Genomic DNA, 18,188 nt, shown 5'->3' with positions numbered 1-18,188 from the left:
ATTCTCTCTCTCTCTCCTTTCCCATTCTCTCTCTCCTTTCCATTCTCTCCTTTCCCATTCTCTCTCTCCTTTCCCATTCTCTCTCTCCTTTCCCATTAATTCCAGTAAAACACGGGCACTGTGCGATTGGTAAATTGAACCAGGCCCCAATCGCGGCCTTTTCCGTTCCAGGCCCTTTGTGAGAGCTGGATTAAAATGTCCTCGGAAAATCTCCTGTCATCCCATTTAGAATAAGTGTCCCACCACACTGGACGTGTTTAATTTTCATGATTACAGAACTAAAACCCAAAACACCAGTCAATGTACTAATGACTAAAGTTACAATGAAGACCATTCTGCACAGCAGGATCCCACGGGCAGCCCCACAACGGAGGAGGACTCAACCGCTCCAAGATCCAGTATCAATTACCCCAACTGAGTCCCCAACGTTCCCCACCCCTCTCAGTTTGGTTCTCCCTCACCCTGTTTCTCCCCCCGCCCTTTCTCACTGTCGATTGAGGTTTAAGGTGTGGACACCATGGAGGGGTGAGGAATGTGGGGTGGGGAGGTGGGGGTCTGTGCCTTGGCTGTGCAGCAGAGACCCCCATCCAACAATCTCCTCTTCCCTCTCCCTGCCCCTCTGGCTTCTCTCTCTCTCTCTCTGTCTCACTCTGTCTATCTCTCTCTGATACTTCACAAGCTGAAGACAAAGATGGGAGGGAGAGAGAGACAGAAACAGACAGAGAGAGAGAAACAGACAGAGGGACAGAAATAGGCAGAGAGAAAGGGGAAAATGCAAAGTCAGTATATCACTAAAACTCAAATCCAAATATTTCCTGTGCATTTCACTCAAACCTGGATTTATTGCAATGTCAGCTGTGTTGAGCCCTTTAAGACATGTGACACACATTACACACAGAGACAGGCAGAAAGAGAGTGACACAATGACACACAGACAGGCAGGCAGAGGCAGAGGGAGTGAGAGAGATGTAAAGAGAGACAGGTAGTCAAGACAGGTAGAGACAGACCGACAGGGGAGAGAGACAGAAGATAGAGGCAGAGGGAGAGAGGAAAACAGTGACTAACAGAACCAGGCAGTCAGAGAGAGGGAGAGACAGACCGACAGGGGGAGAGACACAGACAGAGACAGAAGATAGAGGCAGAGAGAGAGAGGAAAACAGAGACTAACAGAACCAGGCAGTCAGAGAGAGGGAGAGACAGACCGACAGGGGGAGAGACACAGACAGAGACAGAAGATAGAGGCAGAGATAGAGAGGAAAACAGTGACTAACAGAACCAGGCAGTCAGAGAGAGGGAGAGACAGACCGACAGGGGGAGAGAGACAGACAGAGACAGAAGATAGAGGCAGAGGGAGAGAGGAAAACAGAGACTAACAGAACCAGGCAGTCAGAGAGAGGGAGAGACAGACCGACAGGGGAGAGACACAGACAGAGACAGAAGATAGAGGCAGAGGGAGAGAGGAAAACAGTGACTAACAGAACCAGGCAGTCAGAGAGAGGGAGAGACAGACCGACAGGGGGAGAGACACAGACAGAGACAGAAGATAGAGGCAGAGGGAGAGAGGAAAACAGTGACTAACAGAACCAGGCAGTCAGAGAGAGGGAGAGACAGACCGACAGGGGGAGAGACACAGACAGAGACAGAAGATAGAGGCAGAGGGAGAGAGGAAAACAGAGACTAACAGAATCAGGCAGTCAGAGAGAGGGAGAGACAGACCGACAGGGGGAGAGACACAGACAGAGACAGAAGATAGAGGCAGAGGGAGAGAGGAAAACAGTGACTAACAGAACCAGGCAGTCAGAGAGAGGGAGAGACAGACCGACAGGGGGAGAGAGACACAGACAGAGACAGAAGATAGAGGCAGAGGGAGATAGGAAAACAGTGACTAACAGAACCAGGCAGTCAGAGAGAGGGAGAGACAGACCGACAGGGGGAGAGAGAGACAGACAGAGACAGAAGATAGAGGCAGAGGGAGAGAGGAAAACAGTTGACTAACAGAATCAGGCAGTCAGAGAGAGGAGAGACAGACCGACAGGGGGAGAGAGACAGACGGAGACAGAAGATAGAGGCAGAGGGAGAGAGGAAAACAGTGACTAACAGAACCAGGCGGTCAGAGAGAGGGAGAGACAGACCCACAGGGGGAGAGACACAGACAGAGACAGAAGATAGAGGCAGAGGGAGATAGGAAAACAGTGACTAACAGAACCAGGCGGTCAGAGAGAGGGAGAGACAGACCGACAGGGGGAGAGAGAGACAGAGACAGAAGATAGAGGCAGAGGGAGAGAGGAAAACAGAGACTAACAGAACCAGGCAGTCAGAGAGAGGGAGAGACAGACCGACAGGGGGAGAGAGAGAGAGAGACAGAATCAGGCAGTCAGAGAGAGGGAGAGACAGACCGACAGGGGGAGAGAGAGACAGAGACAGAAGATAGAGGCAGAGATAGAGAGGAAAACAGTGACTAACAGAACCAGGCAGTCCGAGAGAGGGAGAGACAGACCGACAGGGGGAGAGAGAGTGGGACAGCACGGTAGCCTTGTGGATAGCACAATTGCTTCACAGCTCCAGGGTCTCAGGTTCGATTCCGACTTGGGTCACTGTCTGTGCGGAGTCTGCACATCCTCCCCGTGTCTGCGTGGGTTTCCTCCGGGTGCTCCGGTTTCCTCCACAGTCCAAAGATGTGCAGGTTAAGAGGATACGCTATGATAAATTGCACTTAGTGTCCAAAATTGCCCTTAGTGTTGGGTGGGGTTACTGGGTTATGGGGATAGGGTGGAGGTGTGGCCTTGGGTAGGGTGCTCTTTCCAAGAGCCGGTGCAGACTCGATGGGCCGAATGGCCTCATTCTGCACTGTAAATTCTATGAGAAGATAGAGGCAGAGAGAGAGAGGAAAACAGTGACTAACAGAACCAGGCAGTCAGAGAGAGGGAGAGACAGACCGACAGGGGGAGAGACACAGACAGAGACAGAAGATAGAGGCAGAGGGAGAGAGGAAAACAGTGACTAACAGAACCAGGCAGTCAGAGAGAGGGAGAGACAGACCGACAGGGGGAGAGACACAGACAGAGACAGAAGATAGAGGCAGAGGGAGAGAGGAAAACAGTGACTCACAGAACCAGGCAGTCAGAGAGAGGGAGAGACAGACCGACAGGGGGAGAGACACAGACAGAGACAGAAGATAGAGGCAGAGGGAGAGAGGAAAACAGTGACTAACAGAACCAGGCAGTCACAGAGAGGGAGAGACAGACCGACAGGGGGAGAGAGACAGAAGATAGAGGCAGAGGGAGAGAGGAAAACAGAGACTAACAGAACCAGGCAGTCAGAGAGAGGGAGAGACAGACCCACAGGGGGAGAGAGACAGAAGATAGAGGCAGAGGGAGAGAGGAAAACAGAGACTAACAGAACCAGGCAGTCAGAGAGAGGGAGAGACAGACCGACAGGGGGAGAGACACAGACAGAGACAGAAGATAGAGGCAGAGGGAGAGAGGAAAACAGAGACTAACAGAACCAGGCAGTCAGAGAGAGAGAGAGACAGACCGACAGGGGAGAGAGACAGAGACAGAAGATAGAGGCAGAGGGAGAGAGGAAAACAGTGACTAACAGAACCAGGCAGTCAGAGAGAGGGAGAGACAGACCGACAGGGGGAGAGACACAGACAGAGACAGAAGATAGAGGCAGAGGGAGAGAGGAAAACAGTGACTAACAGAACCAGGCAGTCCGAGAGAGGGAGAGACAGACCGACAGGGGGAGAGAGAGACAGAGACAGAAGATAGAGGCAGAAGGAGAGAGGAAAACAGAGACTAACAGAACCAGGCAGTCTGAGAGAGGGAGAGACAGACCGACAGGGGAGAGACACAGACAGAGACAGAAGATAGAGGCAGAGGGAGAGAGGAAAACAGAGACTAACAGAACCAGGCAGTCAGAGAGAGAGAGAGACAGACCGACAGGGGGAGAGAGACAGACAGAGACAGAAGATAGAGGCAGAGGGAGAGAGGAAAACAGAGACTAACAGAACCAGGCAGTCAGAGAGAGAGAGAGACAGACCGACAGGGGGAGAGAGACAGACAGAGACAGAAGATAGAGGCAGAGGGAGAGAGGAAAACAGAGACTAACAGAACCAGGCAGTCAGAGAGCGGAGAGACAGACCGACAGGGGGAGAGAGACAGACAGAGACAGAAGATAGAGGCAGAGGGAGAGAGGAAAACAGAGACTAACAGAACCAGGCAGTCAGAGAGAGGGAGAGACAGACCGACAGGGGGAGAGACACAGACAGAGACAGAAGATAGAGGCAGAGGGAGAGAGGAAACAGAGACTAACAGAATCAGGCAGTCAGAGAGAGGGAGACAGAGACAGAAGATAGAGGCAGAGGGAGAGAGGGAGAGAGAATGAGAGGGAGAGGGGCTGAGAGGGAGAGGGGCTGAGAGGGAGAGGGGCTGAGAGGGAGAGGGGCTGAGAGGGAGAGGGGCTGAGAGGGAGAGGGGCGTAGAGGGAGAGGGGCTGAGAGGGAGAGAGGCTGAGAGGGAGAGGGGCTGAGAGGGAGAGGGGCTGAGAGGGAGAGGGGTTGAGAGGGAGAGGGGCTGAGAGAGAGGGGCTGAGAGGGAGAGAGGCTGAGAGGGAGAGGAGAGAGACTGAGAGGGAGAGGGGCTGAGAGGGAGAGGGGCTGAGAGGGAGAGGGGCTGAGAGGGAGAGGGGCTGAGAGGGAGAGAGGCTGAGAGGGAGAGGGGCTGAGAGGGAGAGGGGCTGAGAGGGAGAGAGGCTGAGAGGGAGAGGGGCTGAGATAGAGAGAGGCTGAGAGGGAGAGAGACTGAGAGGGAGAGGGGCTGAGAGGGAGAGGGGCTGAGAGGGAGAGGGGCTGAGAGAGAGAGACTGAGAGGGAGAGAGGCTGAGAGGGAGAGGGAGAGGGCTGAGAGGGAGAGGGAGAGGGGCTGAGAGGGAGAGAGGCTGAGAGGGAGAGGGGCTGAGAGGGAGAGAGGCTGAGAGGGAGAGGGACTGAGAGGGAGAGGGGCTGAGAGGGAGGGGCTGAGAGGGAGAGGGGCTGAGAGGGAGAGGGGCTGAGAGGGAGAGGGGCTGAGGGAGAGGGGCTGAGAGGGAGAGAGGCTGAGAGGGAGAGGGACTGAGAGGGAGAGAGACTGAGAGGGAGAGAGACTGAGAGGGAGAGGGGCTGAGAGGGAGAGAGGCTGAGAGGGAGAGGGGCTGAGAGGGAGAGGGACTGAGAGGGAGAGAGACTGAGAGGGAGAGAGACTGAGAGGGAGAGGGGCTGAGAGGGAGAGAGACTGAGAGGGAGAGGGGCTGAGAGGGAGAGAGGCTGAGAGGGAGAGGGCTGAGAGGCTGAGAGGGAGAAGGGCTGAGAGGGAGAGGGGCTGAGAGGGAGAGAGGCTGAGAGGGAGAGGGGCTGAGAGGGAGAGGGACGAGAGGGAGAGAGGGAGAGGGGCTGAGAGGGAGAGGGGCTGAGAGGGAGAGAGGCTGAGAGGGAGAGGGGCTGAGAGGGAGAGAGACTGAGAGGAGAGAGGCTGAGAGGGAGAGAGGCTGAGAGGGAGAGAGCTGAGAGGGAGAGAGGCTGAGAGGGAGAGGGGGTGAGAGGCTGAGAGGGAGAGAGGCTGAGAGGGAGAGAGGCTGAGAGGGAGAGAGGCTGAGAGGGAGAGGGCTGAGAGGGAGAGGGCTGAGAGGGAGAGGGCTGAGAGGGAGAGAGACTGAGAGGGAGAGGGGCTGAGAGGGAGAGAGGCTGAGAGGGAGAGGGGCTGAGAGGGAGAGAGACTGAGAGGGAGAGAGGCTGAGAGGGAGAGAGACTGAGAGGGAGAGGGGCTGAGGCTGAGAGGGAGAGAGGCTGAGAGGGAGAGGGGCTGAGAGGGAGAGAGACTGAGAGGGAGAGAGAGTGAGAGGGAGAGGGGCTGAGAGGAGAGAGACTGAGAGGGAGAGGGGCTGAGAGGGAGAGGGGCTGAGAGGAGAGGGGCTGAGAGGGAGAGAGGCTGAGAGGGAGAGGGCTGAGAGGCTGAGAGGGAGAGAGGCTGAGAGGGAGAGGGGCTGAGAGGGAGAGAGACTGAGAGGGAGAGGGGCTGAGAGGGAGAGGGCTGAGAGGGAGAGGGGCTGAGAGGGAGAGAGGCTGAGAGGAGAGGGGCTGAGAGGGGTTGATAGGGAGAGGGGCTGAGAGGCTGAGAGGGAGAGAGGCTGAGAGGGAGAGAGGCTGAGAGGGAGAGAGGCTGAGAGGGAGAGGGGCTGAGAGGGAGAGGGGCTGAGAGGGAGAGAGACTGAGAGGGAGAGAGACTGAGAGGGAGAGAGGCTGAGAGGGAGAGAGGCTGAGAGGGAGAGAGGCTGAGAGGGAGAGGGGCTGAGAGGGAGAGGGGCTGAGAGGGAGAGAGACTGAGAGGGAGAGAGGCTGAGAGGGAGAGAGGCTGAGAGGGAGAGGGCTGAGAGGGAGAGAGACTGAGAGGGAGAGGGGCTGAGAGGGAGAGGGGCTGAGAGGGAGAGAGACTGAGAGGGAGAGAGGCTGAGAGGGAGAGGGCTGAGAGGGAGAGGGGCTGAGAGGGAGAGAGACTGAGAGGCTGAGAGGGAGAGAGGCTGAGAGGGAGAGAGGCTGAGAGGGAGAGGGGCTGAGAGGGAGAGGGGCTGAGAGGGAGAGAGACTGAGAGGGAGAGAGGCTGAGAGGGAGAGAGGCTGAGAGGGAGAGAGGCTGAGAGGGAGAGGGGCTGAGAGGGAGAGAGACTGAGAGGGAGAGGGGCTGAGAGGGAGAGGGGCTGAGAGGGAGAGAGACTGAGAGGGAGAGAGGCTGAGAGGGAGAGAGGCTGAGAGGGAGAGAGGCTGAGAGGGAGAGAGGCTGAGAGGGAGAGAGGCTGAGAGGGAGAGGGGCTGAGAGGGAGAGAGACTGAGAGGGAGAGGGGCTGAGAGGGAGAGGGGCTGAGAGGGAGAGAGACTGAGAGGGAGAGAGGCTGAGAGGGAGAGAGGCTGAGAGGGAGAGAGGCTGAGAGGGAGAGGGCTGAGAGGGAGAGGGGCTGAGAGGAGAGGGGCTGAGAGGGAGAGAGACTGAGAGGGAGAGAGGCTGAGAGGGAGAGGGGCTGAGAGGGAGAGGGCTGAGAGGGAGAGGGGCTGAGAGGGAGAGAGGCTGAGAGGGAGAGGGGCTGAGAGGGAGAGAGACTGAGAGAGAGAGAGGCTGAGAGAGAGAGAGGCTGAGAGGGAGAGGGGCTGAGAGGGAGAGAGGCTGAGAGAGAGAGAGGCTGAGAGGGAGAGGGGCTGAGAGGGAGAGGGGCTGAGAGGGAGAGGGGCTGAGAGAGAGAGGGGCTGAGAGGGAGAGGGGCTGAGAGGGAGAGGGGCTGAGAGGGAGAGGGGCTGAGAGGGAGAGGGGCTGAGAGGGAGAGGGGCTGAGAGAGAGAGGGGCTGAGAGGGAGAGGGGCTGAGAGGGAGAGGGCTGAGAGGGAGAGAGACTGAGAGGGAGAGAGACTGAGAGGAGAGGGGCTGAGAGGGAGAGGGGCTGAGAGGGAGAGGGGCTGAGAGAGAGAGGGGCTGAGAGGGAGAGGGGCTGAGAGGGAGAGGGGCTGAGAGGGAGAGGGGCTGAGAGGGAGAGGGGCTGAGAGGGAGAGGGGCTGAGAGAGAGAGGGGCTGAGAGGGAGAGGGGCTGAGAGGGAGAGAGGCTGAGAGGGAGAGGGGCTGAGAGGGAGAGAGACTGAGAGGGAGAGAGGCTGAGAGGGAGAGAGGCTGAGAGGGAGAGAGGCTGAGAGGGAGAGGGGCTGAGAGGGAGAGGGGCTGAGAGGGAGAGGGGCTGAGAGAGAGAGGGGCTGAGAGGGAGAGGGGCTGAGAGGGAGAGGGGCTGAGAGGGAGAGGGGCTGAGAGGGAGAGGGGCTGAGAGGGAGAGGGGCTGAGAGAGAGAGGGGCTGAGAGGGAGAGGGGCTGAGAGGGAGAGGGGCTGAGAGGGAGAGAGACTGAGAGGGAGAGAGACTGAGAGGGAGAGGGGCTGAGAGGGAGAGGGGCTGAGAGGGAGAGGGGCTGAGAGGGAGAGGGGCTGAGAGGGAGAGGGGCTGAGAGGGAGAGGGGCTGAGAGAGAGAGGGGCTGAGAGGGAGAGGGGCTGAGAGGGAGAGAGGCTGAGAGGGAGAGGGGCTGAGACGGAGAGAGACTGAGGGAGAGGGGCTGAGAGTGAGAGGGGCTGAGAGGGAGAGGGGCTGAGAGGGAGAGGGCTGAGAGGGAGAGGGGCTGAGGGAGAGGGGCTGAGAGGGAGAGGGGCTGAGAGGGAGAGAGGCTGAGAGGGAGAGAGGCTGAGAGGGAGAGAGACTGAGAGGGAGAGGGGCTGAGAGGGAGAGGGGCTGAGAGGGAGAGGGGCTGAGGGAGAGGGGCTGAGAGGGAGAGAGACTGAGAGGGAGAGAGGCTGAGAGGGAGAGAGACTGAGAGGGAGAGGGGCTGAGAGGGAGAGGGACTGAGAGGGAGAGGGGCTGAGAGGGAGAGGGAGAGGGTGAGAGGCTGAGAGGGAGAGGGGCTGAGAGGGAGAGAGGCTGAGAGGGAGAGGGGCTGAGAGAGAGAGGGGCTGAGAGGGAGAGGCTGAGAGGGAGAGGGGCTGAGAGGAAGAGGGGCTGAGAGGGAGAGAGACTGAGAGGGAGAGGGGCTGAGAGGGAGAGGGGCTGAGAGGGAGAGGGGCTGAGAGGGAGAGAGACTGAGAGGGAGAGGGACTGAGAGGGAGAGAGACTGAGAGGGAGAGAGGCTGAGAGGGAGAGGGAGAGGGTGAGAGGCTGAGAGGGAAAGGGGCTGAGAGGGAGAGGGGCTGAGAGGGAGAGGGGCTGAGAGGGAGAGAGGCTGAGAGGGAGAGAGACTGAGAGGGAGAGAGACTGAGAGGGAGAGGGGCTGAGAGGGAGAGGGGCTGAGAGGGAGAGGGGCTGAGAGGGAGAGGGAGAGGGTGAGAGGCTGAGAGGGAGAGGGGCTGAGAGGGAGAGGGGCTGAGAGGGAGAGAGGCTGAGAGGGAGAGAGACTGAGAGGTAGAGAGACTGAGAGGGAGAGGGGCTGAGAGGGAGAGGGGCTGAGAGGGAGAGGGGCTGAGAGGGAGAGGGAGAGGGTGAGAGGCTGAGAGGGAGAGGGGCTGAGAGGGAGAGGGGCTGAGAGAGAGAGGGGCTGAGAGGGAGAGGCTGAGAGGGAGAGGGGCTGAGAGGAAGAGGGGCTGAGAGGGAGAGGCTGAGAGGGAGATGGGCTGAGAGGGAGAGAGGCTGAGAGGAAGAGGGGCTGAGAGGGAGAGAGACTGAGAGGGAGAGAGACTGAGAGGGAGAGGGGCTGAGAGGGAGAGAGACTGAGAGGGAGAGGGACTGAGAGGGAGAGAGACTGAGAGGGAGAGGGGCTGAGAGGGAGAGAGGCTGAGAGGGAGAGGGTGAGAGGCTGAGAGGGAGAGGGGCTGAGAGGGAGAGGGGCTGAGAGGGAGTGGGGCTGAGAGGGAGAGGGGCTGAGAGGGAGAGGGGCTGAGAGGGAGAGGGACTGAGAGGGAGAGGCTGAGAGGGAGAGGGGCTGAGAGGAAGAGGGGCTGAGAGGGAGGCTGAGAGGGAGAGGGGCTGAGAGGGTGAGAGGCTGAGAGGGAGAGGGGCTGAGAGGGAGAGGGGCTGAGAGAGAGAGGGGCTGAGAGGGAGAGGCTGAGAGGGAGAGGGGCTGAGAGGAAGAGGGGCTGAGAGGGAGGCTGAGAGGGAGAGGGGCTGAGAGGGAGAGGGACTGAGAGGGAGAGAGACTGAGAGGGAGAGGGGCTGAGAGGGAGAGAGACTGGGAGGGAGAGGGAGAGGGTGAGAGGCTGAGAGGGAGAGGGGCTGAGAGGGAGAGGGGCTGAGAGAGAGAGGGGCTGAGAGGGAGAGGCTGAGAGGGAGAGGGGCTGAGAGGAAGAGGGGCTGAGAGGGAGAGAGACTGAGAGGGAGAGGGGCTGAGAGGGAGAGGGACTGAGAGGGAGAGAGACTGAGAGGGAGAGGGCCTGAGAGGGAGAGAGACTGAGAGGGAGAGGGGCTGAGAGGGAGAGAGACTGAGAGGGAGAGGGGCTGAGAGGGAGAGAGACTGAGAGGGAGAGGGGCTGAGAGGGAGAGAGACTGAGAGGGAGAGGGGCTGAGAGGGAGAGGGGCTGAGAGGGAGAGAGGCTGAGAGGGAGAGGGGCTGAGAGGGAGAGAGGCTGAGAAGGAGAGGGGCTGAGAGGGAGAGAGGCTGAGAGGGAGAGGGGCTGAGAGGGAGAGGGGCTGAGAGGGAGAGGGACTGAGAGGGAGAGGGACTGAGAGGGAGAGGGACTGAGAGGGAGAGAGATTGAGAGGGAGAGAGACTGAGAGGGAGAGAGAATGAGAGGGAGAGGGGCTGAGAGGGAGAGGGGCTGAGAGGGAGAGGGGCTGAGAGGGAGAGGGGCTGAGAGGGAGAGGGGCTGAGAGGGAGAGAGGCTGAGAGAGAGAGAGGCTGAGAGGGAGAGGGGCTGAGAGGCTGAGAGGGAGAGGGGCTGAGAGGGAGAGGGGCTGAGAGGGAGAGGGGCTGAGAGGGAGAGAGGCTGAGAGGGAGAGGGGCTGAGAGGGAGAGGGACTGAGAGGGAGAGGGGCTGAGAGGGAGAGAGACTGAGAGGGAGAGGGGCTGAGAGGGAGAGGGGCTGAGAGGGAGAGGGGCTGAGAGGGAGAGAGGCTGAGAGGGAGAGGGGCTGAGAGGGAGAGGGAGAGGGGCTGAGAGGGAGAGGGGCTGAGAGGGAGAGAGGCTGAGAGGGAGAGAGGCTGAGAGGGAGAGGGACTGAGAGGGAGAGAGGCTGAGAGGAAGAGGGGCTGAGAGGGAGAGAGGCTGAGAGGGAGAGGGGCTGAGAGGGAGAGGGGCTGAGAGGGAGAGGGGCTGAGAGGGAGAGGGGCTGAGAGGGAGAGGGGCTGAGAGGGAGAGAGGCTGAGAGGGAGAGGGGCTGAGAGGGAGAGGGGCTGAGAGGGAGAGGGGCTGAGAGGGAGAGAGACTGAGAGGGAGAGAGGCTGAGAGGGAGATGGGCTGAGTGGGAGAGAGACTGAGAGGGAGAGGGGCTGAGAGGGAGGGACTGAGAGGGAGAGGGGCTGAGAGGGAGAGAGACTGAGAGGGAGAGAGGCTGAGAGGGAGATGGGCTGAGTGGGAGAGAGACTGAGAGGGAGAGAGGCTGAGAGGGAGAGGGGCTGAGAGGGAGAGGGGCTGAGAGGGAGAGGGACTGAGAGGGAGAGAGGCTGAGAGGAAGAGGGGCTGAGAGAGAGAGAGGGGCTGAGAGAGAGAGAGGCTGAGAGGGAGAGAGGCTGAGAGGGAGAGGGGCTGAGAGGGAGAGAGACTGAGAGGGAGAGGGGCTGAGAGGGAGAGAGGCTGAGAGGGAGAGAGACTGAGAGGGAGAGAGAGAGACAGAGAGACTGACTGAGAGAGAGACTGAGAATGTGACAAGCAGAAAGTCAGTAAAAGTCGATTCAAACGGTCCCCTGGGCTTTCACAAGGAACCGTGACATTAATCACAGTACAACACGGGCACTGCGCGATTGGGAAATTGTCTGATTAAATGGAAGCCCCTCTTTAAAACTGACAGTGGGGCAGATGGGGGGGAGCCTGGAGACATTGTAGAACTCGGTGAGCTGAATTAAACCCCCTCCCACACCCACACAACCCCCCTCCCCCCATCACCAACACTTCACTAATCATTCCGTCTTCAGCACAGGAGATATCCCTTACACAGCCTCACATTTATAAATTCAATCCCAGCACCTCGGCAACATTATGAAAGTCGATACGTTCATGTTTACATGTTGCAGTGTGCACAGCAGGATCCCATAAATAATAAACATGATGGAGACAGGAGCCCAGTCCGTATCCTGCGTCTCTCTTAACCTCCCACTCAACCGCCCCCCTCCACACACACCCCACACCCCCACACACATTCGCCACCCTCACTAGCCTCCCCATTCAAATAACGACAAATCACGTTGGTGTTTTTATCATTTTATTGGAAGAGGAAATATAGAGGGAAATAGCTGGAGAGAGAGGCTCGGTGAGGGGAGGGGGATGTGGTGGGGAAGAGTGAGACAGGCAATTTCTCCCATGCTCCCTCTCTTTCTCTCTCAGGTCTTCTTTCCCTCTGGAGGCATTTTCAAATCGACTGGCCTCAGGACAGGACAGGGCTGTCTCAGGACATTTTCAAATCGACTGTCTCAGGACAGGACAGGGCTGTCTCAGGACATTTTCAAATCGACTGTCTCAGGACAGGACAGGGCTGTCTCAGGACATTTTCAAATCGACTGTCTCAGGACAGGACAGAGCTGTCTCAGGACATTTTCAAATCGACTGTCTCAGGACAGGACAGGGCTGTCTCAGGACATTTTCAAATCGACTGCCTCAGGACAGGACAGGGCTGTCTCAGGACATTTTCAAATCGACTGTCTCAGGACAGGACAGGGCTGTCTCAGGACATTTTCAAATCGACTGTCTCAGGATAGGACAGGGCTGTCTCAGGACATTTTCAAATCGACTGTCTCAGGACAGGACAGGGCTGTCTCAGGACATTTTCAAATCGACTGTCTCAGGACAGGACAGGGCTGTCTCAGGACATTTTCAAATCGACTGTCTCAGGACAGGACAGGGCTGTCTCAGGACATTTTCAAATCGACTGTCTCAGGATTGTGTAAAATCGCACTTTCTAAAAGATAATGTGACTGGGCCGTGACTGTGCACAGCAGAACCCCCACCCCCAGACCCTGTGCCTGATCACCCCCTCACCCCACCCCACATCTCTCCCCCCGTTTCCCCTGGCCCTCCCTTTTCTCTCACCCCCTCTCTTTTTCACTCCTCGCTCCCACCGCCCTCTCTCTCTTTCTCTCTCCCTCTTTTTCACTCTCTCCCTCCACCCTCTAACTTTCTCTGTCCCCCTCCCCTTTTCACTTTATCTCCTTCCACCCTCTTGTCGTTCTCTCGCCCTCTTTTTCACTCCCTCTCCCTCCACCCTGTCTTTCTCTGTCCTCCCCTCTCTTTTTCATTCTCTCTCCCTCAACCCTGTCTTTCTCTGTCCCCCTCCCCTTGTCACTACATCTTTCTCCCTCCACTCTCTCTCTCTTTCCTCCTCTTTTTCACTCCCTCTCTCCCACCGCCCTCTCTCTGTCTTTCTCCCTCCCCCTCTTTTTCACTCTCTCTCCCTCCACCCTCTGTCTTTCTCTGTCCCCCTCCCCTTTTCACTATATCTCTTTACCTCCACTCTCTCTCTCTTTCTCTCCCTGCCCTCTCTTTTTCACTCTCTTTCTCCCTCCACTCTCTCGACAAATCACATTGGGGTTCTCTGTAACATTTAGTCCAAGATGAAATGTAGAAAGAAATGGCTGGAAAGTAGGAGAGAGAGAGACAGAAAGCTGGGGTGACTGAGGCAGGGACATTTAACCCCAAACCCCCCTCAGAAATCCTTCCTATCCCACCGCCCTGTCTAAAACACAAACACCACCATTGAGGACAAACCTGTTCCCAGGCTGCGGCCTATTCATTTCAGACCCATTCCCGACTGCTGCACATTCAGTGAGCCAGTTTAATATTAAATTGTGCGTGGTCACTAAGTTGACATTTCAGGAAAGGCTGCAGGCCACTGATGCACAGCAGGATCCCACAACCAGCAATGTGATCCTGACAGGGTGGGACAGGCAGGTGAGCGGGGGGATGGGGGAGAGAGATATTCCTTCCCTTGCCTGCTATATTCTTTCCTCCATCTCTTCCCCCCCCCCCGCCCCCAAAATACCCCCACCCCTGAATACCACGGGTATTGGGAGTCTGGAGCCACATCCACTGTCCCCAGAAAGTTACACTTCCCTCTTTAAACTGGGAAACCAGCTGCCTGGTCCGTCCGGAGACTTTTTACAATCACCCTCCCAGCATTTATTTCCATTTATTTCCCAAATCAGGGTATCCCCAGAAAGATGTGATGAGGCTCCCCATTGCAGTTTGTGGGAAGGTTTCATTGATTGAAGGTTTAAAGAGACACTAAAAAGCTGGAGAGAGATGGACAGATAGCGGCAGAATGCTGGAGAGACAGAGAGAGAGGCAAGAATGGAAAGAAGGCAGAAAGGGAGAGAAAGCCTCTCTTTTTCACTACCTCCCTCTCCCTCCAACCTCTCTCTCTCACATCTCCCTCCTACCCCCCCCCCCCCCCGCCCCCCCCCCTCCCACGACCCCACTCTCTCTCTCTCTCTCTCATCCCAGTAGTTGGGAAGGAGAGAGAGAGAGAGGATCACACACAGGAATCCAACAATCACTACCACAGCAAACAGAATTCAAATGGCCCCCTGCCAATTTCATTTCACCCTCACATTTAAGTCTCGGCCTAAAACACAGGCTTTATTCTAGAATTACACCCCCTTCAAGTTTAAGGGACTATAATTCCAGATTACTTTACAGTCGATGGATTCAGTATTAAAGTGACCCCACTGTTGGTTCATTTCAGGAATTCTGCAGGCAACTTGTGCACGGGGAGATCCCAAAAATGGTGACACTTTCCAAATTGAGTTCCGAGTTTCTGATGGTGGATTTCTCTCTCAGCAGCGATGAGATCATGGCTGAATATCCCGTCAGTGCACGCAGAAAGGGTTCATTAACTCTCTCGTTCCCAAGCACTCAAGTTTAAGACTTTAAAATTCGAGACCTTCGAACCCACTTTGCAGTCCGTGAGCTATTTCATTAAAAAAAAAGTAGGTACTCTATATTTATTTATTTATTTATTTTTATAAATTTAGAGTACCTAATTCATTTTTTCCAATTAAGGGACAATTTCACGTGGCCAATCCACCTACCCTGCAAATCTTTGGGTTGTGGGGGCGAAACCCACTCAAACACAGGAAGAGAGCTATTTTATTTTCAGAGTTGTGGTCACTGTTGCTGCGCGGGCAAAGGCCACAGGCCTGTGAGTGAACAGCAAGATCCCACAGCAGCAGCAATCTGGACCTAACCAGATGGGACACTGTCCTTCTCCCCCCCCCCCCCCCCCCCTCCTCACTCCTGCTGGGAGCCCCATTCCCCACTGCACCTAACACCACCCCCCCACCCCACCCCCGCCGTGTCATGTGTGGATTGGAACATCCCTGGAGAAGTCCCTTCAGTTTCTGAAAGAGTTAAACTGCCTCTTAAAACGAAGAAAAACCTTTTTAAAACAAAATCCATTGGCACACAGAAAGATCCCAGAAGGTGCAGTCGGCAGTGTTGAGTGTCGTTGACATTTGCTACCAGGTTGCAGAGAGTGGCTGAGACAGTGAAATCCCCCCCCCCGCCCCCCCCCCCACCACACATACCCGGGATGCTCAGAATTAACATAACCCCTGTTATTTTGGAACAAAATTAGACAGCTTTATATTCCAGATTTGTATTTTACTCTTTGCCACCCACCAAAGGGTTAATGTGTTTGTGTCGAAGTGCAAGGCCAGGGCGGCAATAAAGAGACAACTCACGTGAGTGCGGCCTGTGGAGTAGGCCTCAGTCCATCCACTTGTCCTCTGGAGAATAGCCTTTGTCCAAAGATTCCTGGTCGCATTGCAGTCTTCAAAGTTCAAATTCCTGGGGAAAAGAGGGAGAAAATTAACTAAAACGCAGGAAAATGTTTACACTTGTAGCACAGCAAGAGGCCAAGATTCCCCCTCTCAGTCACACAAACTCTCAGCAACATCCACCTACACTAATCTCAGTTATAAACCACAGAATAAAAAAGATTGAGAGACAGTTCCCACTTCCCTTGTCTTTCTCTTTCTCTCTCTCTCGCTATCTCATTCGGTCCCACTATCCCTCTCATTCATATTTCTGTCTCCCTCGTTATCCCTCATCAGCCTCCCAGCATTTAGTTCTATTTGTTTCTCTAATCAGGGTATCCCCAGAAAGATGTGATGAGACTCCCCATTGCAGTTTGTGGGGTGGTTTTCTTAGATTAAAGGTTTAAAGAGACACTAAAAAGCTGGAGAGAAATGGACAGATAGTGGCAGAAAGCTGGGGAGACAGAGAGAGAGAGAGAGAGGGGCAAGAATGGAAGAAAGACAGAAAGGGAGAGAAAGCCTCTCTTTTTCACGACCTCCCTCTCCCTCCACCATCTGTCTTTCTCCTCTCCCTCTCTCTAATCTCTATTACCCCCCAGCCCCACACTCTTTTCTGTACTTCTCTCTCTCTCTCTTTCTATCATCCTAATAGTTGGGAAGGAGAAAGAGAGAGAGAGACAGGGTCACACACAGGAATCCAACATTCACAACCACAGCAAACTGAATTCAAATGACCTCCTGCGAATTTAATTTCACTCTCATACTTGTGCCTCGGCCTAAAATACAGGCTTCATTCCAGAATTAGACCCGCTTCAAGTCAAGGGACTTTAATTCCGGGCAATCGAGATTACTTTACAGTCAATGGGTTCATTTAAAAGTGACCCCCACTATCGTTAATTTTGTGAATTATGCCGGCAACCTGGGCACAGGGAGAGCCCAACAAATGATGACCACTTTCAAAATTGAGTTCAGAGTTTCTGATCTGAGATTTCTCTCTCTCTCTCTACCAGATTACAGAGAGTGGCTGAAACAGTGAAATGCCCCCCCCCCTCCCCACACACACACCGCACCCCATACCCCCACCCCTGGGACGCTCAGAATTAATATAACCCCTGTTATTTTGGAACAAAATTAGACAGCTTCATATTCCAGATTTGTATTTTACTCTTTGCCGCCCACCTAAGGTTTAATGTGTTTGTGTCTAAGTGCAAGGCCGGGGCTGCAATAAAGAGACAACTCACGTGAGTGCGGCCTGTGGAGTAGGCCTCAGTCCATCCATCCATGCTCGGGAGAAATACCCTTACCCAAAGATTCCTGCTCACATTGCAGTCTTTCAAAATTCAAATTCCTGGGAAAAAGAGGGAGAAAATTAACTAAACCACAGGAAAAGATTGAAACTATTTCATACAGCGAGAGCCCAGGGTCCCCTTTTCAGTTTTACAACCCCTCAGCAACATCCGAATACAAATAAGTCACAGCTTTCAACCAGAGGTTAAAAAAGATTGAGAGACAATTAATACTCAAAATCTTTTTATTGTCACAATTAGGCTGACATTAATACTGCAATGAAGTTACTGTGAAAATCCCCTTCTCTTGTGTTTCTCGCTGTCTCTCTATCCCTCTTATACATATTTCTGTCTCCTTCCCTCCCTCACTCTTTTTGATCCCTCCAATATTAAAATTAAACCTCAGTCAGGGTAATAACCCGGGTGAAGCCTGCGGAACAGGCCTCAGCCAGCGCTCCCTCGGGAAGAATTCACCCTCCCTCGTCCTCCTCACTGGATTCCCGACTTCCTTCCAGTTCTCCAAATAAAAACGCCTCTGGAGAAAAAAAGGAGATAACATTGATTATAAAGGCAATAACAGGGACATTTTAATAAAATATTCAAAACAGCACAACAGGAGTTCAACATCTCCAATCTCGAGTCAATCAGTAACATGTCAACACCCAAAATGCACAGCTCAAAACAGGCAGATTGACACACCCAGCGACACACACACACACACACACTGAAGCAGAGGGGTAATGTTTTGAGTGTAGTGAGTTTTTGGTTTGTGAACTGAAGTCCCTCAGACACAGATATATCCTCAGTGAGCTGTGAGCAGACTCCACCCCTAGTCTCTGCCATGTGTGGAATGTCTGTCTCAGAACACAGCTCTCTATTGACATGTAAATGCAGGCCAAGAGATACTGATCTCCTTGCTGCTCAGCCCCACACACACAGAATGTGACTTCAGCTAACCCTTGGCCTTCCCCACACCAGTGTTGTTCACTGAGCAGGACAGAAAAAATTGGATTAAATGTAATTATTAAACAGGGACGTTCTTATTTTCTCTACCCAAGTGGATAACATCACATTTATCCACGTTGTACTGCATCTGCCATATCTCTCACTCACTCCCCTCCAATAGGATTGAATCGTAATTTAAAATAGTATTGGGAAATGATTAGAAACAGTTTGGACTGAGATCTCCTCAGTGACCTGTGTGCAGACCCCACCCCCGACTTTCTGTGAGGAATGCTCCCCTCGGTGTGGTTCCTGTGTCTGCTAAGGAAGACACTTGTCCTGTCTATGGTTATGTTAATTCAGCAGCCAGCAACAGATTCTTTCCTGTCATTATTTCTGTCTTTGGTTTAACATTTGTTTACCTCTGAATTTCTGGCATGTTTGGAATGACTATTCGTCTGTCGCCTTAGGAAGGCTCTCCATAGAATGAGTAAAAAGCAGCAAGAAATCACAGAA

At 55.0% G+C, this 18,188-nt stretch overlaps 1 long non-coding RNA gene across 2 annotated transcripts in view; it reads right to left on the bottom strand.

Annotated features, from left to right (window-relative positions):
• LOC140405758 (uncharacterized) overlaps positions 1-17,544 on the bottom strand; it is a 297,688-nt gene extending 280,144 nt beyond the window's left edge. Inside the window, exons 1-3 of one of the 2 annotated variants that reach the window (XR_011938741.1) lie at positions 17,100-17,544; positions 16,686-16,792; positions 15,370-15,475 (exon numbers count right to left, since the gene is read on the bottom strand). This is a non-coding gene — a long non-coding RNA (uncharacterized lncRNA). The remainder of the gene's footprint in view (positions 1-15,369; positions 15,476-16,685; positions 16,793-17,099) is intronic. The other variant, XR_011938740.1, reaches the window with a different exon arrangement.
• Positions 17,545-18,188: the final 644 nt, after the last annotated feature.

This window comes from Scyliorhinus torazame, unplaced genomic scaffold (genome assembly GCF_047496885.1).
Source record: "Scyliorhinus torazame isolate Kashiwa2021f unplaced genomic scaffold, sScyTor2.1 scaffold_197, whole genome shotgun sequence".
Classification (NCBI taxonomy): Eukaryota; Metazoa; Chordata; class Chondrichthyes; order Carcharhiniformes; family Scyliorhinidae; genus Scyliorhinus; species Scyliorhinus torazame.
Note: the sequence above shows the minus strand (reverse complement) of the source record. Positions and strands in the feature narration are given on the sequence as shown.